The following is a 27,349-nucleotide window of genomic DNA, read 5'->3' as shown; positions in this document are numbered from 1 at the left end:
TATTAAAAAAAAAAAAAGTTCATGGTCAATGCAGGCTCCAATACCCCCCAAATAGTGCACAAGTTTCATGCTGAAAGTTCGGTGCGTCGCGTTTTATGGCCATGGTTGTAAGGGGAGGTGGGAGCACAGGTACCACCTGCATTGCAGGGTGTAGAATCGTTAACACACTGTTAATGTGTGCACTCTTGTGCCTATAAGTATGTGTGTATGTGTGCTATGTCTGTGTGTGGACAGACAGATCTTGGGGAGGAGGGTGAATTCTCCCTCTCCTGCAGCCTTTTTCCCTCCTCTTTCAGGAAATAAAAAGGTGTGTGGCAAAAAAGAGGGACTCTGCCTCAAATTGTGGGAGACAGTGGAAATGGAGACATTATTACAATTAAAAAGTGGGAATTTGAGTTGCTTGGGCAGAGGTGTTGCTTGTGCTCGCATGAGATATACGAGGTTTTGCTGCAGAAATTACCATAATGTTCCACAATAAGGAGATGCTGTCCTGTATGGCAAAAGCAAAGCCCTGGCTCCCTCCAAAATGCCGCCAGTCTTTGAAGGCAGTGCACATAAAGCTATCCACTGCATGCAGTGGCTTTCCAGGTGTATGCAGGGTCATTAAAACAAGTACTGCAGGGCATCATGTCTCGGTAGCATGTGTGTGCTTAGCCCAGGGCAGTATTAGGCTTTATGGAGCTGCAGGAAAACTTTTTTCCCGCTCTGCATCTCTTTGCATTTGCATTTCTTGCTTGCCATGCTGAGTTTGGTGGCTGTGCGATGTACATGATGTCTTGTTGTGTTTGGGGATGGCCGCCAAAGCCCAAAGCATTAATGCTACGAGGGCGAATCCTTTGCATAGCAAACCACGAGGGTGACCGTGTTTAACTCCGTGACAAGGGCAGCAGCAGAGGCTATCGGTACGGACTGAGCTGACAGAGTATCCCGGTTGTTTTCAAAATGAAATACAACCTTCCTGTTCCTGGGGGGTAATCATCTCCCTGGCCTCCTCATTAGGTGCATTTTTTTTGTCTGCTTTCCATTAAAAAGTGATTAATGAGAGCGCTGGAAATGCTCGCCTCTCAGAGCCCACAAGGAGCACAGCGCTTTTCCAGGACCAGAGCCCAAAAATAGAAGCGGTGTTTCGTCAGATGATTTGTTTGTTTGCCCACAAAACCTGTGAAAGCGTGTTATTTACCTTTCGCTGTGTGAGGATTTCTAGCTTAGCTCGGAAGGCACAAAGAAATGCATCGACCTCAAGGGTTTTAGTGTGTCCTCGTGTTACGGGAGCTGTGGTGTACCCATAAATGTCACTAGCAGGATATATGTGTTCCGAACGAAATGCAAAATGTGCAAGGCAGATATGGGCTCTGAAATGAGGAAGACCATTGCAGAGTCACATGAACAGTGAGAGCACCAAGGACCAACACACATTTGTTAAAAGAGACGTTGGATAAACTTGATAAGATGGCAAATTATAATGCCAGGATGCTCCGGCAGGGAAATGTGTCCTTCTGCTCCCCATTTGTGCAACTGCCTGGAGACATTCAGGTTTGCAAGGATCTGGAGCACCCACAGTCCAGGATGCTCTCATTTGCTCAGGGCTGCAAAACACCTGTTCAGCATCCAGTCTGCACCTTACTGAATATCCAGATAACTCGTGCAGAGTTTTTTGGGCCTCAACCACTACCTTTCAATTGCTTTGAATCTTACTGGGAAGAAAACAACCACTTTGCTTCCTGAGTCACCACCTATTTGAATTTTGTCCAAACATCAGGGCTGCAATGGCACTCCAGCCTCACAATTAGAAAGAAGTGTGAAGTTTGAGAAAAGCCCTGTTTGGGCACTTCGTACTTTCAAATCAGGGATTTGTGAGGATCCCTTTGGGGTGCCACAGCAGAACTGGATATAACCTTTGCTCTGTAGCTGGAAACGTTCTGCAGGGGAGGACTGAGCTTCTGCGGTGGTTTGTGAAAGCAAGAAATGTTTTTCCTTCTGCTTTTACATTATTGCTGAAGTGCATAGCCAGGCTGGATGGCTCTCCCAAGGCTTGCATGAGGTTTGAGCCAGGACATAAATCAAATAAGCACAGCTCCAGGGAGGGTGCTGAACAAGTTCACCTTCATTCAGAGTTTCTGTACCTCTTTACAAAACATTGGTTCAGTGGCAGCTTGCACAGATCTTGGCACTTTATAGCAGTCATGGAGCAAAGCGAAATAAACCTTATACATCTTTGTATTCTCATGCAGAATCCTTATTCAAGCTGTAAGGTTGCTTTTCTTTTAAGGCATCCTGAGATTTGGTTGGTGGCACTGGCTTGTTCCTGCCTTCCGCTTGCTTTAGTTCTTCTGTTTAGAGGAGCTGAAAACATGTTGCTCTCTAAATTAATGTTTTCAGGTATCTCCTTGCGCTGTTCTTTAAAACCAAGCTTCCAGAAAGTAAATTAAATTACAAAGGAGCTAGGAAAGGGAGTTGGAGTCCAAGGCCTGCGCGGCAAATGCAGTGCACCCTTGCTGTGACAACTGTCTGGACACATCGGTGTTGAGAAGGGGACAGCCACTGCTCCTTAAAGGTCTTGCAGCTGCTGTGATGTTCCACCTGCCCTCCACCACAGCCTTCGTACAGGGTTTGGTCTTCAGGAGGATTTGTCCCTTGTTTTGTAGCTCCCTGCCCAGCACAGTGCATTCTCTGTATAACCCCCCCAGCCCCGGCTGTTTGTGGATCTCTCCAAGTGGGGTGGGATGCCCAGGGAAGGACTGTCTCATCTTTGTAATGACTTTGCCCAGGAAAGCGTGATCTTCAGCCCCATTTTCCAGGTGTTAACGCACGCAGGGGGTGTGGACCCCAAAACAAAAGGGTCTGAAATGCCGTCGATGCTGTGAGCTGCTTTTTTGTGTGCCCCAGGCTTCCCCAGTGTGGGCAGGAGGCACCCCACGTCCCTCTGTGCCATCAGAAGGCAAAGTGCTTTTCCCTGGAAAATGCTTTTCCCCTGGGGGGGGAACACAAAAGAACATTGAGAAAGTATGAATCCAGCAGATATTGGAAGTGCATGAATTGATAGGGGAAAAAAAATCAAACCCCTAATTTTCTAGCAATGCTGGGGAAAGGTTTCTGGCTTTCAGAAGGGAGGATGCACAAACCCGCACGTGCCAGGCGTCGTGCAGTGGCTCCCTGCACGCCCCTGGGATGCTCCTGTGCATTGCAGGAGCCCTTCCTCAGCCTGGGAGACTTAGGGTGTTGTTGAAAACCAACACTTCAATAACCCCTTGTGTTCTCCTTTTAATTCTTATTTAAACTCAGTGTTTAAATTGAGGGAATAAGCAGCTACAATACTGAATACAGAGAGGAAACAGGCTTGAGTCATGAAAAGGTGATTATTTATTTGTTTATTTAACTTCTTTTCACGGTGGCACCAGGCTTTCACTAGTGGGAGGCACCCCGATGCCTCAGCAAACCATGTTAAAACGTTTCTTGAGAAATCCCAGCCAAAATCTCAGACCATACCAAATCTGCTGCTAACCTGTTGCTGCTGCACAGGGCTGGCAAAGTCTGTTTGGGAAATTGAAGCTGACTTGGGGTCCAGGATGTTGAAATGCAGTGGTTTGGAGTAGTTTGCAATGGTTTTGGCTGGGATCAAGTGGAGGAATTTCTGCAGCACATCCCAGGTGTTTCGGGAGGGCTATGCAAAGCTGGGAAGGGCCAGGATGAAAACCTTCCTGCAGATCTTGGGGTTCGTGTCCCTGCCATCCCCCTTCTCTTTAGCCAAGTGAAACCTTTAAAATACATTGAAATAATGAAACAGTAGTTTTTTACAAAATACTGCCTTTATTAAAACATTTTGAGGAGCTAAATTTAAAGCATCTGGAAAGCAGAGAGCTCGAGAGACTGAAGCAGGGTCAGGAGAACTGCCTGAGCAGAGGGAGGGGATTATCAACTATCTCGAAGGCAGGACAAAGAGCAAGGAGAAGAGGTGAAGCATGGCCAGATATTGCAATATTCAGTTTTATGAATATTTTTTTAATAATTTGAGTAATTAGGCAGCGGGAGAGAGGAGATTTACAGCACAGCCCGGGCAGCAGCTGAGGAAAGCATCTGAAATGATGGCAACCAAGTGATGGCAAGGAGGAGCCAGGGGGCAGAGATCAGACGACAGCCGTGCATGGAGACGTGCTTCATGGGCCCTATCTTCACCTTGTTCAAGTTGTTTTTTAAGTCCTGAGTCTTGAAGTAACGTGTGGAGTCTTGAAATAAAGCCGCATCCTCTGCTGTGCAGTTGGTGTCAGCACGTGGATAGGAGTAGGGGGCTTTTGGTTGGCGTGACATTTCTTGGTCTGTCCTTGCCCTGGGAGACAGGCTTGGCTTCGGGAAGGGATTCAGGGAGCTGCTGGCATCCAGGGGATTTTGCAGCCCGACACAGACAGAGCTGAGGAGCTGCTGGGTGTGTTGTGGTGATGGCTATCAGACCACTCTGTAGGTCTCTCCTTGGAGAACAAACCACCAGAGGGGAATCACTGATGTTCACACCTGCTTCACTGCCTTGCTGCAGACAGCTGTGAAGCGAAGAAGCCTCCCTGGCCTGTAAGAGATGTAGGGTCCAAACCTCTCCTCAGGTGGGAAAATTAATCCTTTCATATAGCCACAGGGGACCTGGTGCTGGGGGCAAAGGGGGCTTCTGCTCTAGCTCACCGTGTCAGCATCCCTTGGTGCTGAGATGCTGGAGAGGAAAACTGCTTATCCCCAGGCGCTCCCACTTCTCCTCTCCTTACCCTCTCACGTGGGAGGCTGTTGCTTGCTTGGTGGGTTTTGGTGCTTTTTTTTTTTCTTTTTCCATTTTTCTCAAACACATCTATCTTGCCTTACTCATGCAAAAATCTGACACCTTTTTTTCCACACCTGCTTGTTGAGCTGCTTTCGATCTCCCAAAGACAATCTGTGGCACCAACAGTATTAATATTTGTGCTAGGCAGACTTCATGGGTTCACATCTCATGCAGAGAAATGCATTTACTCAGCCTCTTGCCCTCCTTGTGCTTTTAAACTGCAGATTAAATGCAGAGATGTCGCACAGCCCACACTTTGCACTGACCTGATGCCAGGAAGGGACCTCGGACACGTGCCCAGCCCGGGGTGTGCACTTTGGCCCCTTCTAGCAGGTCTTTTGCAGGGACTGTTGACAGCTCAAGATAATAATAAGCTTCATTTTTGTACCATATTCTCTCCTGTCCACAGGGCAATTTCATGCTTTATTATGATTTCAGTGTTTTAGTTTATGCTGCAAGTGGAGAATTATGTTAGGATTCAGAGAAGCTCATTAGAGCGCATTAAAGCTCTCTGCAAGATGGTTTTCCGGAATTAGAGGCTTTAACCTTGTTTAGTTAAAATTCAAAGCCAAATTTGGCCACTGCAGGGCTGGAAGTGATAGTTCATTCTGAGGTTAATGCTCTTTATCAATTCACTTTAAGTTCCCTTCACTGTTTCACTGGCTGATAAAGCATGCTCATCCAGACAAGTCTGTGCTGAGGAGCACAATGAAGCCAGCCTGCTCCTTCTGCAAGCCTCTGTGTGCCGTGGTGCTTGTTGCAAAGTTTGGTAGGTTTTGGACAGTTTTTGGAACAGTTGAGCATAAAGTTGTTTTTTTCTCCAGATGTGCTGTGCTATATTGCCACTGTCTTTCTGCCCTGGGAGCAATGTGAGTGATGGCTGCTGATGCAGGGATGGGATTAATTGCTGGTTGGAGGAGATTAGCCACCGTGTACCTGCCTCTTTCCTTACGGTCTCTTTAAAGCCTAACTCTCCACCCCCAGGTAATGTCTTGAGCTCTGTCACTTCTTATTTTGTGCTTATGTCAGCTCAATTTTGGCTTCAGGGAGTTGGAGCTTCTTCTTATTGTTGCTGTAGCATCTAGCAAACCTGTCTTGAACCAAGACCCTTTTAAACACCTGCTGGAGAACAGTAATAATCCCTGCATCCTTGCAAGCTGCCCATCCGAGTTCTTGCACCCACAACCGCAAAGTCCCTTCCCTTCGTGGGATTATTATCTACATAGTTTGCTTGGTTCTGGGGTGATGGTACCTCCCCAGCACTAAATAGGTACTGCCCCACTGAGAGCATCCCTTGCACTGCCAGGAATGTAACTGGCATGGGTAAGTAAATTTGGTCAGTGCTTGTAGTTGATACATTTTTAGCATACATTGAAAAGGGATTTGAGATTAGGAGCCTCATTCTGCAGGCGTCCAGGCAATAGCAGATGGGATGACAGAGTTACAGCGGGAGAGCAGCAGGATGGGGTCAAGTAAGATGAATGACGTGGCTGAGGCCACGTGGAGAGTCAGTAGCAGACATGGAGACGGGTGACGGTCTCATGGCTTTTTTTTCCCAGTACTGCGTCCAGGTCTGGGGCCCCCAGCACAAGAAGGATGTGGGGCTGTGGGAGCCAGGCCAGAGGAGGCAATGAGAACGCTCAGGGGCTGGAGCAGCTCTTCTATGAAGAAAGGCTGAGAGAGCTGGGTGTGTTCGGCCTGGAGAAGGGAGAGCTTACAGCAGCCTTCCAGGGCCCCAAGGGGGCTGCAGGAAAGCTGGGAAGGGACTATTTGTCAGGAGCGTGGTGACAGGACAAGGGGGAACGGCTTTAAGCTGAAAGAGGGGAGATTGAGATGAGATATCAGGGAGAAACTCTTCCCTCTGAGGGCAGCGAGGCCCTGGCCCAGGCTGCCCAGAGGAGCTGTGGGTGCCCCGTCCCTGGAGGTGCCCAAGGCCAGGCTGGATGGGGCTGGGGGCAGCCTGGGCTGGCAGGAGGGGTCCCTGCCCATGGCAGGGGGTGGAACTGGATGAGCTTTAAGGTGCCTTCCACCCCAAACCATCCTGTGATTCTTTTTGCCTAATAGGAAAGAAAAACCGGGCTTGAGTCTGCTTGAGGGGCTGAAACCAGTGTCCCAGATTTTGGCAAGGAAATTAATGCTTCCCCAAGGAGACCTGCTTGGGGACCAGAGAGCTTTTGAAAAGCTCCCGCTCATGTGTGGATGGTGAGGACAGCAGGAAGTCTGCCATGTGCCTGTCTTCCTGAGGCTTTAAGACTTAATTTTGGGAGTGTTTCACAGCAAGTATATGTATTAAACATTGACAGCATTGCCTGTCACCTTGCTTAGAAAAATCTTATGTGAGGAATGGGGGAAAAGCAAGAAAACTGCTCATCTTGGGCATTAATCACAGCTGTGCCAGGAGGACCAATCTATCAGTGGGCTGAGCAGCTGTGGAGAGGCCCCACATGCTTCCCTGCGGGATGGCGATGCAGTTCTTTAACTTGGATTGCTCTTGAGACCTGTGGGGACAGTGGCTTCAGTGCCCTTTTTGGGTCCCGTGTCCCCCAGAAGAGCAATGGTGGTTTAGGCAGGGTGCTTCAGTCCCACAGCCATTGCTATTCTTCCAAAATGGGGATAATTATGGATTAACAGGTGCTGGTAAGAGGGACAGGGCACAGAGCAGCCTTGAAGCATCTGGGCTTTTCTGCATCTCAAAAAGCCCCAAATGCAATGAATTTTGGAGCATGATTGCACCCCAGCTATGGTGCTTCCTTGCATGGAGAATATGTTCCCTGTGCTCTGAAGCAAAAACAGCCTGGCCATTTGTACCATGCCTGGCTACTGCTGCTTGCACGGTCACAATTTGCAAAATCACTTTGTAAGTAAATAACGACCACTCCATCTGGGAGGCTGGGAGCCGTTATCTTTCTGAATTAACTTTGATCGTGCTTTGTGTGTGGGCAGAGGCTGGTTGGGGTTAGTGCAGGAGTCGAGATCTGAACAACAAGTTATGAAGCAGGTGACTCACTCCTGGTGAAAGAAGCCAGTGGAAAAAAGATGGACATCGCTATGGCAGAGGGTCTGGCCCTGTGGCACCCACCTGTGGCTCAGTGTCGGGGCTTGGTTCAAGCCTGGGGTGTTGGGAGTAGGTGCAGAGCATCGCTCTGTGCCAAAGGCATCACCGCAGCGGGAGCCCCAGCTGCCTGATGCTTCCTTGGGGAAGATTTTAACGTCAAGAGCAGATTTGGGAGTTTTGCATAAAATCTGATAAAAATGAAGTGATGCTCCCAGGGTGTCAGCAGCATGCAGGGTGGGAATATCTGAGCCACAGATTTCCCCCATAGCAAAGCGAGTTAGACCCGCTCAGGCACAATTTGTCTTATCCGAAGGTGCACATGGAAGGGAATGGGTGACTTGTGTCCTTGCGGCATCCCTGCTTGTGTACCTGGCACATTGCTGATAGGTAACATGAAGTGAGATTAATTGCATTCTTGCTGTCTAACCCCCCCCACTCTTCAAAAGCACCTAGAAACATTGCCGTGGGGGGCGTACTGTGCTTTTTCTTGCTTGTTCCTGGATTAACAGATTTGTTTCATGTGTCCACCAGCTACAGGGGAGAGCAGTGGCAATGGGGGACCTGCACACTATGGGGATAAGGGGAGACGAGCTCTGAAGGCAACTGCTTGTGGTCCTAACAAAACACACCGTTTAATCTAGCACATGCATACCCAGTGCATGCACAGGAGGATTATTAAAAGACTTACTAGACCCGGAGGTCCTTAGACATGCTTTCCTCAAAATGTACTGACCTGAATAAGATGGAGCGGGTAGCCATTAACACTGATTAGCTAATGGGGTCTGTCTGAGCTCATAAAAGTCGTGAAACTCTGGGTAATGTGATAACACCAAGGAGCAGTGCAGGGAGGGCATACTGCTTGGGGAAGTCGAGCTGGCGGTGCCACCACTACAGCAACCACTTGGCAGCAAGTGCTCCAGTTATTAAAATTTTAACATTAAATAAAACTTTCTGGACAGAAAGTCCCCACATTAGTAACCTTATTTTTTATCATTCTTTCTTTCCTTAATCAACAGGTTATTGATAAAATTGTGAAGTGCAAATAAATGGGGAACCAAAAAGTGTTAAAAAAATCTTCCTTTTCTTTGTGGTTCGATAACCACAGCAGCAACTGGTTTGCGTTGAGAGGAAAAACAAACAAAAAACACACACAGACACACACCCAAATCTCCAAGTACGGAGCTGATGCATGCTGGGGGTTGGATGGGACTTGCTGTGTTTGTGGGCAAATCGGCTTTTCTAAGGCATCCCCCAGAGACTGGGGCAGGGATGTGCCACAGTTCCTGCATATCTGGAGGCAACCCATTGGCAAAAATATCAAACAAAAGTGACCCCCAGGTGCTGCACGAGACACGGTTTTGCGTTGACCCATGGAGCCGTGTGAATGCTGCTCTCCCTGATGAGTAATGGAGCAGAAATGTTTTATTCGCTCCCCAACCGCTCGCATCGGTTACCCCTAATTTGCCCTCCATGGTGTCTGATGCCTGGCAGCTTCTTTCTGTGTTCTGGCAGATTTTTTTCCAATAAGGCAGCGGTTGTGAATTGAATTATTCATTCAAGGTGAAACACTAATGGAGGTTTATTAAGAAAATCTGATTTTATGATGTTTGGTCACTTGGAGGCAAAGAGCTTGCTGTGATGTTTGAGGACTGACAAGCAACACCATTGGAAATGAGGATTTTCAATGTTCTTGCACTATTCAGAGCTCGAAAGGTGGCAGGGTCACACATTGGTATTTAAAACATAACTTTAATGAATTGTGAGTGGTTTCTCAATGGCATGGCACCAAGTTGTAAAGGATTATTTCTTCCATAAAGCAGAGCAAATAGCCTTTGAAATAATTACAAGTACTATAAACATCACGGTGTCTAATCCCAGCCCTGCAGGAGAGCCATGGTTTGGGGGTTTTGTATGGTTTGGGGGTTTCGTATGGTTTTGAGGATCCTTTCATGGTGCCAGCTGTAGGCAGGATGTGTTGTGGTCAGTGTCCTAAGGACACTGACCCAAAAAATTTTTTGCGCCAAAGAGCTTTCTGTTTAAGAAAAAGAGCTTGCCCCCCAGGGGGGTTTGCACATCCCTGACCTGAAACACAAACTGTGGGGAGGGCAGACTAAAAAATAAATGTTATTAGCACTGCTAAGCCTCCATTCTCTCATTGTGTATTGAAATATATCTTTTCCCTACAACTTGGCATTCTTTCTCAGAGATGATGCAGCACAGAGTGGCTCTGATTACAGAACTTGGCATAAGATGAAGGTGCAGGATTTCACACCTTCTGTGCTTGCTTAAAGTCTCATGAGACTTCCACACAGGGAAAAAAAAAAAAAAAGGCACCAAAAGCCCATGCAAAAGCAGAGATTTCTTCAGCTGGAATCCTTGTAAACCAGATCTCAGCTGCAGAGGCTGCTCCAGGTGACTCCAAGCAGCTCATCTGCTTTCTCGCAAGCTTCCCTGAGGGGGGACATCGCAGCCTGGGCCGTGCATCCTGCAGCCTCCCGCAAAGCAGTTGGCCGTGGACAACTGTTGAACCCAGCTGTAACTCCCAGCAATTGAGACGGGAGCATTTTATAGACGAGCCAAACCACTATGTTGCAGCCCTAGCTGTCAAGGCAGAGGTATAAAATGCAGCTCAAAACCAAATTGCACAGCCCTACAGGCTGCTGAAAAGCAGGGCTTCAGAAAGCACGTTGCTTGTATGGCTTCAGAAAGCAAGTTGCTTTTATGGCATCCTGCAATTTTCTGCATGGCTGACTGCCACCCTCTCTGTATCCTGCACCAGAGAGGCCAGCATCCCATGGCCCCCTCTGACATCCTCACCTGCTTTGCGAACACTGATGGTTGTTGTCCGATTTATTGTCTCCAAGTTAAGCTCCAGGCATTGTTCCCTGCTTGTTTAGCTTATACCTCATGGCATCGTGGCAGGAACTGAGAGCCTGAGTACTCCTGAGCTGAGGTCCCTATATTGTCCTTCATATTTCCCTTTCTTTATTTAGAGAGAGGTGTTTCATTAAAAAACATGTGGAGAAGCAAACATCATTTGAGCAAGGTCTACGTTAATGTCCTGTGTAAATGTAAATTGCATGCTTAATTTCTAAGCATAGGTCAGTTCGGCTGCTTAATTGAGATGGGTTTGAAGCAGATGTGCATCGTGTCCCTGAGGTATGGAGTTGCCCACAGTGGTTCTGCACACTCTGCTGCTTTTGATGGTGTAGAAACTGAGGGGGAAGAAAGTTTGCATTTGCTTCTTGAGCCTTTATTTCTCCATGGCTTCTAGCAAAACCTGATATGTCTCTGCTGTTTTGATTTTTTTTTTCTTTCCCATGGATGCTTGCCTTAATGCACTTATCTCCTTAGGAGACTTAGACTTAAGGAGAGAAATCCATGCTTCACCTTCCTGCTTTAATTGCAATTGCAACCCTTTGTCCCAATGTGTGTCAGAAGGGAAAGGTTGTAGGGAGTTTTTCACTTGTGCTCGTTTTCCAGTTCAGGTTTGCTTGTGTGGGGTCGGCCGGTTGCCTCTGCAATTTGTAATTTGCTTCTGTGCCAGCTCTGTTATTACGTTAACAACAATAAGCTTTCAAGCTGTCAGCCCCTGCTTTGGTGATAATAAAATATGCTGCAAATAAGGCAGCCTTGCAGAGCAGCCACGCAGTCCAGGAGCAAAGGGAAGTAACCTGATGCAATGACTAACTAAATTATAAGGTGTGGAGGGAGTAATGACCCCAGTTATCACATTGCTTTGCAGAAGCTTTTAGCATTTTAGACAGCTGTGGTTGCTCTAACCTAAAGCTGCTTTGCTTTTAATTGACTAATAATTACTAATCCCTGAAGATGGCTGTGGGTAGGGACATGGGACATCTCCTCACTGGTTGAATAGTCAGGGGAGATCCCCTCTTGGTTTCATCTCTGATAATCCCTCTTTCCTGATTTGCGCTGGGTTCATGGTGCTGTCGATGAGCAAAATGCTTGTGTCCCCTGGCACTGGTCCTTTCCCTTCTTGTTGTTCTTCCAGACTTCCTTGGTAAATGGTTCCTGTAACTGCGTGTTGTGCTTGAGATGTGTGTCTGCCTTTGCTGCGTACAGGGCAGCTTGTCTCCTCATGGCACATCTCCGGTGGAGGAGCTAAGCCCTTCTGGGAAGGAGCAGGACACGCTGGCCAAGACTCACTGAGTTGCTAAGCTCCAGGAAGACCAAGGGGAGCAAGGAGCATGTCTTGCCCCGAGATGCTCGGCTGTTTGTTATTGCACACTGCATTGCGCAGCACATACGATGTTTGATACATCCCCTCTTGTTGAAACCTTAAAGGCTGGGAAGTGAGGTTTAGCCGTGATGGAAGACATTGCGGTGGTCATGCCTGAGGCTGCAGGTTGTGATCATTTTGCTTTGTGAAACTATGGCTCCAAGCCCAGCCTTGGACCACGGTGCTGGAGCAGTGGCACAAGGGGACTGTCCCTGCCCCAGCAGGTTGCAGCCAGCTCTCATGGGAGCATTAGGCCCACAGCAGGGTCATTTCGAGCCTTTATTTCTTGCTGCTGCAGATGTAAGCATGGAGAAAGGAATTACGCTCAGTAGGGGTGAAAGCAGAAGTAGGATAAGTGACCATGGGGAGAATATCACACAATTGTCTTCCAGGGTGAGCTGCCTTTTGGTTTTCTGGCAGCCAAAGCTAAGAAAGTAAAGAGAGCGGGACCATCTCCATGCAGTGAAACCCTCCCTGCCCTCCTCTCTCTTTCCTTCTCCTACGTTACCCGACTTTTCCTCCACCAGCTCCCTCCCCTCTTTCTGTATGGTCAGGGACAGGTCAGCTGTGAAAGCTGCTGTGACCAGGCCAGCTCGGGCTGTATTAGTTCAGACGACAACGATCTGCAAGGCTGACTCTCAAGAGCTGACTTGGTTGGGAACAAACATCTGTAAAAGCCTTCGACAGAATGTGTGCAGCTTTCCAGGATCCAGCAATGCTTTTAAGAAGCCACCGGGGAGACATGAAAGCGCAGAAAGCTTCCAGCGGCGCTCGGCCTCGTTTTCTGTGTTTCTGATTTTGCTGCGGCGAGGCCACGGCTGCTCACCCAAGGCCGAAGGACTGCCTGGTGCAGCTGCAGGGCAGCAAATCTGGGGGGGGGGAAATACAGGAAAACTGCCCAGATTCAAACTGCATCGCCCTGATGAAGCTGTCACATTCCTCACTGTTGTTCTGCTGCTTCTTAGCTCTTCTGCTACGACTTTGATGGGATATAGGGAGGCTCTGCAGATAGCTGCACATAGATGGAGCTATAGCAATGAGTGGTTCTGGATGCAAAACCAAAATGTCATTTGTGGCTTCACCTGGTCCAGTGAGAAATGCCACATCCCCCCTCTGCCAAGCACCCGAAAGAGGGTCTGTGTGGCTTTAGCCACTTCAGCAATGCTTGTCATTTCTCTCGTTTTTCCTGGTCTTTTGGGACAGACCGCATGCCCCCAAAGGCTTGCTGGGATTTACTTCACCAATGGCGCAATGTGCATAAAAGGTTTTATCTTGAAGTTGCTTTTTAAGTTTCCCTTTGCTTACCCAGAGATAATTCTCTAACAATGTAGCTTCGTTAATCTGTCTGGCACGTGGGTTGCATGGTAGCTTTTTCCTTCCAAGTGAAACATCCTTTGGAGCCCTCGTTTCAGCCCGTTTCTGCTGCAAAGAGCTTTTCTGCTGCGGCCAAACATCGCTCCCTGCTTTACATCCTTCTGCAGGAAGTCCTTTGCTGCAGCAGCTCTGCAGGCCCTGTGCTGACCCACAGCAGCGTTGCCACCCCTGTGCAGCATCCGAAAAGGCAGCTCCTTGCAGCCCCCACCCCCTTCCTGCTCCTGAGCACTGCCTCCTTCCCTGGCCACTTGCAGGATGCTGCTGCTGCTTGTGTTGGCTCTCAGGTTTCCTCTGTGGGCATCACGCAGCTCGATCTCCTATCCCCTTTTTAGGCAGGTTTGTTGTAAAACTACCTCGAAAGTCCACCAAAGCTAGTGAAATAGCCTTTCTTATTGATGCCACTAAGGAAATAGACCTGTGTGCATTTATGTGCTGGACGTGCAGGATATCGTCGGGAGTATAAAACGCTTCAAATAAATTCCTCGAAATGGAGAGAATGAAAATCTTTATTCCGTGATTGCTAAAGATCCAAGCCTTTCAGTAGTTAGTGTCAAATTAATTACAAAATAAAGCCTTTACATTTCTGAACAGCTGGATTTTACATTTTTAGAGTTGAATTTTGTTCCTGATTACTGTAGGCTTACTCTTGTGAAGTGAACCATAAAATAAGACCAGGGGAAAGTTGGTAAGGGAGTCATAATATCTGTAATTTCAGGCATTGACTGTTCTGCACGTTCAAGGGATTGTTCCTTTTTTTTTTTTTTTCTCTTTTTTTCTCCATAGTAGGTATTTTCTCCTTGTGAAACTTTTCTCTCATGCTTTAGTAGGGTAGGAGCCAATGCATGTTGCTTGCATAAAGGTTAAAATAAAAGGCAAAGAGAGTATATATGTGAAGACAGTATTTCACGGAGTTGCCTTTGGAAGCCTTTGTTCTGTGCTTTTGGGGTCATTTATGTTTGGATCAGAGGATGCTCCAGTCACTGGCAGTGGCAGCTGGCCTCCTTCAGAGCCCCTTTGGTTGCTGCCCTGGGGACTGGCGCTGCAGTAAATCAGAGCGAGGCCAAAGCAGTGCTGTAGGGGGGTACCCCGGGGAGTGCTTGAGAATAAATATACCAATGTTTTGGGTGCAGGTGCTCAAAACTGTGCATTATTGCAATCTGCTGCCCCTGTAGCAGCAGTCATTGGGCTTTACAGCAGGGCGGTGGCTTCTGTCCAACTAGTGCCTGCCCCATGGGTGGCACTGCATCACTTGATGAAATTAATGACTGGTGAATTTAGCACAAATAAAAAGCCATACTCCATATACAATCCGTAGTCAGCCTCCAAAATTGACTGCCACAGCTGTTTGACCGCGTGTTTTTAAAGGATCTGGATTAATTTTACAGTCAGCAGTGGGTGCGGTTCTGTGAGGCGCTGCCGTTTGCACACGATGAGGCTGTGGGTGCGAGGAAATGCTGCTCCTGCCCAGTGCAGGCTTGCCCAGGGGTAATAATTCTGAATATCTTGAGGTTATTACAAACTCAAAGCAACTAAAAGCACTGAAACGAGCCACATTGGCTTTGTTGTTACTTGCGCTCAGCTCCAGTTTCCAGGACTCCAGCTTGAAGATGCTCCAGAGCCCGAGAGGTGGTGACAGCAAGTGAGTGTCTGTCTGCTTGTGCTCTTCCCCCCATGTGTGGGGGCTGTCTCCAGGCCAGGCTGTCAGCTCTGTGTCTGAAATGCCCCAGGGAGCTGGCAGTGCATAATTGGAAAGGGTGTTTTAATAAATAAATAACTAAAAGCCCATCTTCTAAATGTAAAGGTCATCCCATCCATCATCTTGGAAATAATTGAAAAAGAGCCAGAAGCAAAGACATGAGGACAAAAATATATACAGCCTGGTGCAAATATCTGTCTGTTCGACCCCATGTAGGGCTGGTGATGCCCAGGGAGGTGAGACCCCAGCCCAGTCTGGCTCCTCCCATCCAAGGAGAGCTGTTGGGAGCCAGCATGTTTTGTCTTGCGTTTTCCACTCCTTTTGTAGCCTTTCCCAAGAGGCAAGCAGCTAATTCCAACTTCCCCTGGCTGCAAGGATGCAAAGGCTGGGCGCCCCGAGGAAGGGAAAAGGCTGCCCAGTGCAGAAACAGCATCAAATCAGCAAGCTGTAATTAAAAAGTCCAAGCACACTGAATTGAGGGGAGTTTTTGTGCATGATAACCAGTGCAGGCTCCTTAGGGCAGACAAAGCATATGCATATTTTGGTGCTGCTGCTCACGTCTCTTAGGCAGGGAAACTGTTTGCCGTAAAGAGCTTTGAGTCCCCCTCGAGTGTCAAATTTGCTGTAAAAACATAAAGAAGTAGGTGCTGGGCACCTTTTGGTAGCAAGTGACCATAAATAGACTTTTCAGAGGGCTCTGCTGTAAATATCTGTGTTATGTTTAAGGACAGATGCAGAGTGATCTCCTGTCTCCTTTGTGTCCTGTTCCACACCACATTCGCTGTAACGGAGCCATCTCCCTGTCTCTCTCTTTTTGCTGCGTTTCATGAATTTATGAAGCAAAATGTCCCAGGGCTTGGGGAGATCCTCGGGCAGTGCTGCTGCAGGCAGGATGGTGACCGTTGGTATATTTAAGCCAAAAAACCATGTTTATCAGCATCTCTCAGAAAGGTTTTGAGTGGAATAAAGAGTTAAAAGGAGAAAAATCTTGCCTTTCGACTAATTGTGGTCAGGCTGGCTTTCACTCATCACCAGTGATGAAGCGGGTTGGCCCTGGAGGAGGGGTGCAGGTTTGATTTCACATGGTTTGATGCACTGTGTTGTTTGATTTTCTTTTTCTTTTTTCTTTTTCCTTTGCATTTATTTGCGTTTTGCACTTACATTTTCTTTTTGCCACTGTTCCCTTCAATAGCATTGCTTTTCCTTCAGCACACTGTAAGAGCTGGGGTTTTGCTGTGTGCATGATCCTGGAGCTTCGATCGAGTCATTTGGATATGGTTACTAGCAGTCGTGTGGCCCCGCTGTGTTTCTGAAAGGGCAACGTGCTGCTTGGTGCTGTGGCTGTACAAATAATAAATAGCAGCTATAAAACCTCTTGCTGAATTGGCTATTTCAGCAGTAATTTACATTAAAAAGGTAAATGAGGTTAATCCTTCAGCCAAAGGAAGCTCACATCGTGTCTGTGCTGGCCTGGCTGCAAAGGCTGTGGATGTTGTGGGAGGTTGGAGAGTACAGAATAGAAAATTTTGTGATTTTTTTTCCTAATTTCCCCCAGAAAATATTCCATCCCTTTCCATGCAGTCTTTGTACGGCTGCTTCCAAAAAGCTGCCCTGTGTTGAAAGCGCCCTATGTGTGTTTGCTTTGAGAAGCAGAGCGTGGCTGCAGCTGCTTGCCTTGTGCTAGTAAGTAGTCCAAACAGCCCAAATCTAATTCAATCCGCCATAAAAAGTCATTGGGAATGATCTATATTAACCCAGCAGGAGTCGAGTGCAGTTGCTGAGAGCCTCATCATTGCCTGGCTGCTGTCGTGGCCGCAGATCTTGCTGTGAACAGCCCCTGGTGGAAGTGCAGGACCACGATGCTCGGGTGCAGCCCACACTGGGCTGCGATATCGCATCCCCTGTTCTCCAGCATGGTTCTGCTCTCAAAAGTGACTGTAAAAATACCAGGGTCTTGTGCCTGCTTTACTGCCACTCAGTGATTCTGAGATCCAATCCATCCCCTTTACAAGCATGACATTTTTTCCCCCTGCCTGCCTATACCAGTTTACCCTGGAATCACACAGTTAAGTCTGTTGTGTCCTCAGCAATGAAAGTAACCCAAAAATGCAGTCGCATCCCTGGCTGTGCTTGCTCTGCAAAACTTATAGAAGTTCAGAGCAGAAACATTTGACTTCTTATGGACAGCAAGTTGGGGCTATGGTTACAAATTCTCTTTTTGTAATAACATTCACTCTGAATTTTGGGCATGACATTTTGTATACCTTTCTGTAAGCAAGTGGCCATGCAGTGCTGTGCCTCTCTGCACTGACTCGTGTGGTTTAGACACATGGATCCATCCCTAGATCTGTCTGTACCAATATACGTATCTCCCTTCCTGCTATGTTCTTGCCTTTCCCTACTGATTGCAGGAGGCTTGGTAGCAGAGTCTGACTCCAGGTTTTACTATAGGGACCTAAAGCTAGGTGGAATAAAATCCACTTTAGCTATTATTTTCGTATTTTCCCTGCCATGAGGGGATCATTTGTTTGCAACTGTCACCAGGAACGATTTAGCACCAGGTGGGAAAAGACAGGGCAGGGTTCTGGAGAGCTTCAAGGGGCCTTCGCATTTTGGCATGCAGCAGGGAGCAGAGAGGCGAAGCGTGATGGGATCGCCATGCTCCATCCCAGGAGCCAGCACACGGAGGTGGCTCTGGAACACTGCGTGCTCCATGAGCGCAGTAGCCAATGCTTGGACAGAATCTCACCCTACGAGGTAGCGGTTCCATTGGTTGTATGTTGAAAGCTATAGTATTTCACCTAATTGCAAGCCTGATTCAACTCAACAAAACTCCCACTGTCTGCCTTCGGAGCAGGATGATATAAACATGGCTATCAAAGCTGTGCTCCTCATGTTACCATAATTTCTGAGCACCTCGCAGGCAGGAACGCAGGTGTCCTCACGTGCTCCTGTGGAACAAGACACTGCCAATAACCCTATTTTACCTGTCTACATACTGCATTTTCCATGGGAGGTGAGACGTGAGGACTGCCTGTCTTGCTCACCATCCTGCAGGTGGCATGTGCATGAGTGATGGGGAACGGCTTTGCATGCACAAGTGATGGGGAATGACTTGGCATGTGTGATGGGGAGTTGCTTTTGCTTTGCTTTCCATGCATGAGCGATGGGGAGTTCTTTGCATGCACAAGTGATGTGGAGTTGTTCTGTTTTATATGCACGAGTGATGGGGAATGGCTTTGCTTGCTGTGATTTTCTGCACTGGACAGCACTGGGGCATTGCCAGGAGATCTACACGCAGCCAGTGGGTGCAATAACAACACACCACGTATGTGGTTACTTTGAAGTTTGCTCTTCCAAATAACGGAGCCATCACAAGGGAGCCAAAAAGAGCACTTGTGCTAACTTTTGAGCATCTCTAACTAAAGTGCTTGGAATTGCATTACGGAAACATCTTTCCTCAATTGACTGTAGAGAAAACTTGATAGCCTAAACGGTGCTGCACTGAATTATGGCTTGATTATGTGCCAGCAAGAACCTGCAGTGCGAAGCCCTCAGTGCACGTGCATCAAGAGACACAGGTCATAAAACCATCACCCGACCGTGTGGCCGTGGCTGTTCACACCGGCCGTAGTGGCCAGGCTGGTCCTTAACGCCACCCCACACTCCTGGTGGGGCCAGGCTTTGCTTTTTCTCATGACCCAAATATTTCACTTCAGACAGAAGCTGTAAACACTCAGGGCTGGAAGTGGTAAAAGCCTCCTGGGGTTTTAGGCTTCGCTGGGTACAGAGAAATGCTGTTTTCTGTTCGACATTTAGTACTCATCTCCTCTGAGTAAGGATGAAGGAGCGGTTGCTGTTTTTTCTTCAGAAAAGGCATGAGATGAATTTGTCCTGCTGGGAGTATTTGGAGCTTTTTGTTCTTCTCATGAGGCTGACGCTTCCCTTCGCGCGGGCTCTGCAGAAAGGCTGGGCTTTCATACAGCGATCGGCCTGAAAAGCTCCAGGCATGAGGATGGCTTGATAGTGAGGAGCAGACATTCCCAGTGCTGGCTGGGGGGGAACCACCACGTGGCTTCTCAGCGTCTCAGAATGGTTGCAGAGGGGCTGAAGGCCACTGCTAGGGAATCTCAAGTCGATCTCACTATGGATGTCCACGATGGACAAGCCCATGAGAATTTCCCCATCTCTGCTTTGGCTTTGGGGTGCTGATTGCTGGTTTTAAGGTGCATGGAGGTCTGGAGGTGGGTGATCAGCATTTTCAGACCTCATTTTGGTACATAACCTCCTTCCTTACCTGGAGGGTTTTGGGGTAGATGCTGACATCTCAAGTCCAAATGTTTTGTCCACCCTCTTTGCTGAAGCTCCACAGTGCTTACATAAGTATCTTGATGTGGATGGGTGCTGAGGGGATCCATGGGCACCCGGTACGTGCTCTCGAGGTATTTTTGGCAGGGCCAAGGAGCAATGTTGCCACTGGTGATGTGGTACGCTTCAGTCCCGGAGCTGCAGCTACTTCTGAGTCGTGCTGCCACTCGGTAAGGAGTTCAACAAGGGTAATGAAGAACAGTTCATTAAATGAATCAGTGGGGAGAGGTTAGGAAGACAGATTGTAATTATTATCCAAATGAATCCTGGCCTTCACACCATAAGCTGGCACCTGTTAAAAGGCTCCAGGGCTCCCACCGCTGGGATGCGCGGAGCTCCTGGTGGAGGGACGGACAGCCTAGCTGAGCCATAGTGGTCACAAAGGAGGACTGAGCACACTGAGTCACCCGCTTTGCTCCTCTTTCCACGCCATCTGCTGCTTCCTGAGGGCATCGTCCAGGTTTTTCGGCTTCTCTGACCTTGTTCAACCGGAGTCTGGCAATATCGCATCCCCAGCCCGGCATGTCTCAGGCTGCTGACCTCTTTTCACCCACATACACCACATGTTCCTACATGCCGAGTGGCCTTACAGTTGTGCCGGGATATTGATTTTCATAAGATGTGAAAGCTTTTGTAAAAAAAATAAAAAATAAATAGTAGAAAGAAAACATTAATATGGTCTTTTAAAGAGAGCTGAAGACCAAGGGAGGGTGGTGTTGGTGTTATGGTGTGCAGCAGGTTCCTGGAGGTACAGTGGATGCTGTTCTGCAGACCAAGTCTTGAGATATCGAGTTTACGATTGATTCACGGGTTAATTGGTGTTCTTGTGGAACATGAGCCTTTGTGGGAGCAGGCAGATGTTGTCCCTGCTACTAACGAATTATGGTCAGGTGGGACACCACTGCTGTCACATTGCTGTGCATCAGTTTGTCATGGGTGGAAGTAATTAGGGCCTGATGGGGATCAGAGGGAGGGGAGCAGTTCCCTCAGTTTATGGCTCAGCATAATTCTCAAATATTTGGAGCTTCACCATTATGGTTTATTCATTTGCTGCCAGAATCTTAGTGCTATATTTCTTTTTAAATATCCACTCAACTAGTGCTAAATTGCAATGATCGCTGTGGAGGTGATTTATGCCAGCTATAAGGACCCTCCATAAGTACTCACCATTCAAACAAATGCTTGCACCAATATGCCATTACAGGGAGTGGCTGATTGCACAAATATGAAGGAAAGGACAATATCTCGTAGTGAATTAAACGTGCCAGCCTGTCGGGCTTCTGTGTTTGTGCTGCTAGAGTTTAACTGCACTTGAAAGGTAGAATGCAAGGGTATGAGCTGTCATCTACTGGGCAACATTTAATGCCGTCCTATAAAATAAACAAATTAGAAACCAAACCAGTGGCAAAAACTGGTTTTGAAGGCAGAGGTCAATGTATAAGTAGAGTTATACATTATATAGCAGCTTGTCAGCAACGGTAGACTTATGGTTGGGATGCTGGCTCCTAGTTTGTAAAAAAAAAAAAAAAAAATTAATGCTAGCACAAGACCACCTTAGCCTCAGGCAGTACCTAGGACTTCAATAACTTCTTATTTAAAAACAGCAGACTTGTATAACAGAGGAGCTGACATCCTGCTGCTCCCGTGCAGTTGTACGGGAACAGCGCCCAGAGGGGTGTGGGCAGACATCGAACCGATTTCAGCAAAACATCTCCCTGTCTTGCCTTGCAGGGCTGCTTGACAGCCCCACTGGGATGTCTCAGTCTTGGAGGCCAAAAGGAAAATCCTGTCCTTGTAAACACATCTCTGACAACTTCTTTGGCTCTGCTTTCCAGAGCTCCGTCTCCATCACTCTTCTCCATTGCGAGATTAAACCTGACACCACAAAGGATGGGTGATATTTTCCTTGTCTGACATACTTCTGTGCCAGGTTTCCGATAATACAAAACAAGCACAGATTTAAAGACAAATCCACGGCTGCTCTTTGAAGGGGAGAAGATGCCCAAACGTTTCATCTATATGTGTTTTCCCTCCTGGTTTACATTAACGTTTGAAAGAGCTGCACCTTGCGGTTGACCAAGCAAATTGCCTTTTGAATACATGGGCCTATGGGTTTTTCATATTCCCTTGGTGGTTTTGTAAGTCTGAGCTATATCGTCCTCCCCAGCAAAGAGGATGCCCCAAAGGCTGGTGAGGTTCATGTGTCCCCTGCCCTCCTCTGCAGGGCTTTGAGACCTAGCCCGAGATGTTGCTGTAAAACCTGATTTTACAGCACAGTGCAGTGGGGGGCTGAGATGCTGTTAGCTTGTGTCCTCACTGCTGTGCCCAGCTCTGGAGACCGTGCTTTTTGCTTCTGTGGGTTGAGGTGCCCCAAGGCACCTCCCTGAAGATGCCACCAGGGCAGCGGGAATGTGGAGGAGCACAAGGTGCCCAAAAGCACATCCATACCAGCACTTGAGATCAGGAGGTTTGGGTGGGAATGTTATTGCCAACCCCACCATTCTGGGATGGACTCTGCCCTCTTGGCCAGGTAAGCATAGTGCTATGTTTCTTCTGCTCCTCAATGCTGGGATCCCCTCTTTGAATCGCCATCCCTGGAGAGATTCAAAAACCACCTGGATGTGGTTGTGGGCAATCTGCTATAGGTGACCCTGCTTGAGCAGGAGTGTTGGACAAGTGACTTCCAGAGATCCCTTCCAATGTTCCATTTTACCTGTCTGCTTCACATCTGTCTATCAAGTTTGGTTATCTTTTATTGGAAACCTCCCAAGAGAAATTTAGTGCAATTTTAAAGACCTGATCAATTTTTTTATTTTTTTTTTCCTCACAAAAATCTTGTCTCTGCCTGGGATAGGACTTTGATTCTTTCGGTCCATCTGCACTTAGGTTTGGAAGGGAGGTGAAGTCTTTTCTGCCCACTAGGTGTGAGTCACCTCCATACCGAGCTGTCACTGCTGTCTAGTTCTCCTTTGGAAAGAGATCCCCTTGGGATTTGATGCTTCAGAAATCTGTTTATTGTAGGCATCCATTGCAATTTGCTCTTCGCAGCCATCATTTTGTTTTAAATAATTTACTGCTACCTCCTGCCGGAGTGTGAACAAATGAACCATTGTGATACGCTTGCAGAGAGCCGACTGGACGGTGCTGTTCCTCACACCTCAAGTGAAATAACGTCATGGCTCGATGCCACCGTTGTCTCAGTGAGGGCCACAGGAGAGCGGTGCTGTGTGCAGGTGTCAAAAACTCAGAAATAAGGTCTTCTTTCCTTCTGAACAGGATCTTTTCCCATCATCTCTTGTAGGTTCCTGCCCAAACACATCTCCATGCTCCTTAGCTCCATGTTCCTGTTCTCCTGGGCCTGTCTTGCTCTGGAAAGTCTGCTCATTTTTCTTTCCATTCTGTTGTCCATGATGCTGTTGGGCATGACTTGATAAGATGCATCTCTGAATCTTTGTATCCCACAGTTGCAGAGAAAAAGGTTGTGAAGGATGCTAATTTACCCTCTTTTGAATGGTTAGTACCTTAATCTAACAAATAATGTCTTACCTTCTCAGCGAGCTCTAGCCTGCATCTTTGTCTGGATTTAGAGAAGTAATTTACAGACTTCAAATTGCTTGCTTTTACCATTATTTTGCTCCATATTGAAAGGATAATTTATAATCAGATACGCTTGTCCTGTGTATGCTGGTTGTAAACTGTGAAATACCTTTTTCTCTATTACTCCAGTCAGGCTTGCTTGTGTTTTGAATATCAGTCCTTGTTGGCCTATTTGTTTGACACGCAGCAGGAGCTATACCTGTGCCTCTGAGCTCTTGAAGTTATTGTCTTCTTTTTTGTACATGGAGTGTGTACGGGATACCCATGCTCAGCTTTTTAATTCCCCAGGATACACGCTTTATTCCTTAGCGTGTCAGCACAAGGAAGGGATCGCTGTATCACTCAAATACTGTTTCATACGTTTTGACCGTGTTTACCTTCGCACTTAAATGGGTGCAGAGGAGCTGTCAAAAATAGCCAGAGATTCATCAAAGGAAAAACTTGATATTTTTGTAGACAATTCTCAAGGCACATGTCTGTATTTTTTTTCTGGCCTGTGCTGGGTCTCTTTTTCATTTTGAGTTAAAACATTAATAACAGCAAGAAGCGCTGTTTTCCCCTAAGACAAATGCACTGAGGTTAAATCATTCTTGTTTGCCTCATGTTTACTGTCTCGGGTGTACCACAACAGCTACTAATTGTGATGTTACCCTTTCCAAACGGCTCTATCCTTTTATCTAGGTGATTCGATAATGGTCTGAATCCTTCCAAATCCATGCCCTGTTATCAGGGAGCCAAAAAGATCCTGAAATCGAGAGAATCTACTGAAAAAGCTTTATCTTCCTAAGCAATCTTTCATAGCGAGGGTGAGAAGGTCAGGAACAGCACAGCCCTGTTGAATGTAAATTGAAATGAATGTGTATAGATTTTTGAACTTGGCAATGCTTTTTTTTAAATGCTGATATAAATAGACTTTTATAGCTGCTTAGGGAGAGATGGAAAGCCTTGTGGTTGAGGTTCTCGAGAGAGGTATGGGTGGTGGAAAGAACTCACATGGGGCTTGAGGCAGAAGGCAGCCAGAAGTGGGATACGGGTGCCACATGAGATATGTACCACAGAGGAAAAATAAACCCTCTGAGGCTCTATTTAATGCCTGCTACTCTCCACAATTCCCTCCCAAGCAGTGGGAGTTGGCCCCAAAGCCTTTATCGCTCTGATGCCTCTGCAGGTGTTTTCAAGCTGGGTTGAAACGCCACATCCGTGCTCCATGCAGCATCGTTGGAGAGCAGGGTGGGTGGAGTGTGCTTCCTGGGACACGGAGAGGTGGCACGTGGGGGTGAAGCTCCTGGTGTGGGGGTGTCCTGCTGTGTGCAGTGGTGGTGGCTGCTGCAGCTGTATTTTGGGTGCAGGAGTTAGCAAGAGGTGCTCCTAGGTAGGCAGGGCAGGGTATCCTGCTGTAATGCCGCAGAGTGGCTTTCTTCCCTGTCTTTTTCTTCTTCCTGTCCCATTTTCTGGTCTTTGCTTGTTTCCTTGGTTGATTGATGAATTTATGGCTCCTTTGTGCCTGGGAGCAGGGCTAAGTCTAGCAGAAGACTGCCTGAAGGCATCCCCTGGTTGCTGTTTCAGCACCAGCATCGCTATCCGTGCTGTAGGGCTGCCTTTCCCCTAGGTTCCCTGAGAACCTTATCCTGCAGGAAAAGACTCTCATTCCTTCAACCTCAGTTTATTCTTTCATTTTCACTTCTCAGTGCTTTTCAGGCCTGGTGGTGATCTCCCTTTGAGAGCTACTGTTTGCGAGTGGTGGGAGCAGCACGCAGCCAACTCACATCCCCACTGGAGGCATCCACGTGGGATTTAGTCAGATCAGGAGTGAGCTTTGGGAGCAAATCTCCCAACCATTTCCACTTACTGTGCTTTGCTTTGCATTGAGGAGCCACCTTGGGCTCAACTCCCTGTGGAGGAAACTTAGTGGGAAGATGTGGCACCTAGACTTGGGACCAAGCTCAAGTTGGTCCAAAGGAGTAAAAAGCCCTGAATCAAACCTTAGCATCATGTCTTAGCATCAAGGACAGCAGGTCCTCCTCCCTGGCTGTTTTGCTCTATACATCCTTCCTGGTCCATGGCTGTTTGCTGATGTGTCCCTTGTTGGTCTCCTCTGAAGCACCACTTCTTTGCTTAGCTGCTAAGCCTGGTGGTGACCCCAAAGTTTTCATGCTGTAGGTACTTCAGCAAAGATGCCTGATGCCTTGTTAGGACAGGAGTTCATGTTCTCTGTATCACAGTCATGACTCTGGTGCACTATTTGGCTGTACAAAACCACAGGTACTGCAGAGCTGAAAGGGCGGATACGCGTCAGGAGCCTTTGTGAGGATTGGTGCTTAATGATGGCCCTAATGAGCAGCAGAAAATGACCGGGCTTCCTTGGAAACATTTCCTTGTAGTCCTGGGAGTGATGTCAATGCTAGATTTAAGCTGTGTCTCAGGTTGTCCCCAGGGCTCGCTGTTGCCTTTGATGGTTGCTTGCTGAAGGTGGAGAGGATGGGGAAGGTCCCTTCCTTTTCAGCGGAGTTTGATTTATTTTTCCATGGTGGGGCTTGCAGAAGTGCAGCCAAAGTGAGCCGTGGACCCCTGTCGCTTGTTGTTGGATGAAAATGCCCTAAATGGAAGTTTTATACTTAGAATTTTACAGCTGCAAAGGGCAATATAAAAAGCCCTATAAAATTGCCTGGATTTATTTGGCTAAAGGCTGCTCTGGGTGCATCAGAATCTAAATCCTTATTCAGCATTTACAGTGCGCTTTGCTTTATATATAAGCTTGCTTGTTTTCCCATGATTTTCACTAATGTAGGTTTTCTTCTTCCTGTATTTTAAGTTATCCTAATTAGAAATTTGTGACTTCTGCCTTCACAGCCTATCTGGGAAAACCCATCTACAGGCACTGGCTGCTAACACAGGCTTACTATTGTTCAGATTATGCTTCCAGCTTGAATGGTTTAATAGGTCAGTCAAGTATTAAAAAGAGATTTTCACTTGGGTAAAATCTTTTTAAAAGGGCATATTTTTTCCCGCAAGTGCTTTATATTCTCTGTGTCCCTTTTGCTCCAATTGGAGTTTTTTAATTTGAGTATGATTTCATGCCCCAGCATAGCCTCGTTTTCTTTTCACCTGCTTCCCTGATGCTGCGCTTTATAAGGCATATGTCAATATTTGATAGGAATAAATTGATGATGACTCCAGCTTCTGTGTAGCTTTATGAATCATCCTGGGGTCGTGTGATCTCAGCAAATGCGTTAGCAACTGATGATTTCTGCCGAGGCAGATGGGACCACTGCCAGTGTGCCGCTTGCTCTTGTGCTCCCTTCAGTCTGAGTATTCATTAGCGGCGTTTGCCAGTTGCTTACTGATTGCCAAGCCGGACTTTCCAATACTGCGAGGGGCGACTCAAAGGCGTCTCGTGCTCCCTGTCTCAGGCCAGTGCTGGGAGTCGTGATGTGCGATGGGGGGGAATTTCTGAATGTTGCTGAGCCCAAGCGTAGGGCCAGCTGAATCCCCATCAAGGGGTTGCCTGGGGAGTGTTGGAGTGAGGATAAAGAGGATATTGCATTTTTCTGGTGTCTGGAGAGCACAGGCATCATTCCCATTTTCCCCTGGGTGCCAAGCAGTGGGCATGACCCGTGCCTACCGTGTTTGATATTTGGTGTAAGTGAGATGACTCCATAGCAAGTGTCTACCCGGACAGTCCTGCAAGCTCGTACCTCTCCAGATCCACTCATCTCACAGAGCTTCTGTGCTGCTTCAGGGGCTTGTCCCTAACTTGCCAGGGGTCAGCGGGGACATCAGCACAGGGACCCACTGGATCTGCTTGGAGTCAGGGTGGGCTTCGGAGCCAGCCCGTGCATCCCCTGGGGACTGGGGAGGAAGGGTCTGTCCCTGCAGCGATGAGCATACGGTGGGGGTGGGTGGAGCACAAAATGGGGGAATCGTGCTGTATTTTAGTACAAGCTCAAATACAGCTTGTGCCTATGTTTCTTGGAGAGGGAACACAATGTGGATTGGGCCTGATGAAGTCATTTGTTCACTGCTCTAAAACGTCTTTCTCTTTCTTTTCTCCATCCTTTATTTTCTGTAAGGAGAGCACAATATGCTACATTATTAAACTGGGGTAGATTTGTCAGAAGATACTTCCCTTTGAGCCACAGCACATGGATGTTCCTCATTGTCCTGCTCACCTTTGGGTGGGAAGAGGCATTTATTATATGGCTCTTTGTCTTTTTTCCT

General features: G+C 47.5%; 2 protein-coding genes across 4 annotated transcripts in view; one reads left to right on the top strand and one right to left on the bottom strand.

Moving 5' to 3' along the window:
• Positions 1–27,349, top strand: part of LOC310885452 (acid-sensing ion channel 2) — a 504,402-nt gene that overhangs the window by 433,615 nt on the left and 43,438 nt on the right. The window lies entirely within an intron of this gene.
• The window catches only part of LOC310885454 (uncharacterized protein), a 369,789-nt gene extending 342,440 nt beyond the window's left edge, over positions 1–27,349 (bottom strand). For both annotated transcript variants that reach the window (XM_083808893.1, XM_083808892.1), the window contains exon 1: positions 1–27,349. This exon is cut by the window's left edge. The gene's annotated coding sequence lies outside the window, so the exon portion shown is untranslated.

The sequence above is a fragment of the Anser anser genome (genome assembly GCF_964211835.1).
Source record: "Anser anser genome assembly, chromosome: 23".
In the NCBI taxonomy this organism is placed as follows: Eukaryota; Metazoa; Chordata; class Aves; order Anseriformes; family Anatidae; genus Anser; species Anser anser.
The sequence above is the reverse complement of the archived record's forward strand: the minus strand, read 5'-3'. Positions and strand labels throughout refer to the sequence as shown.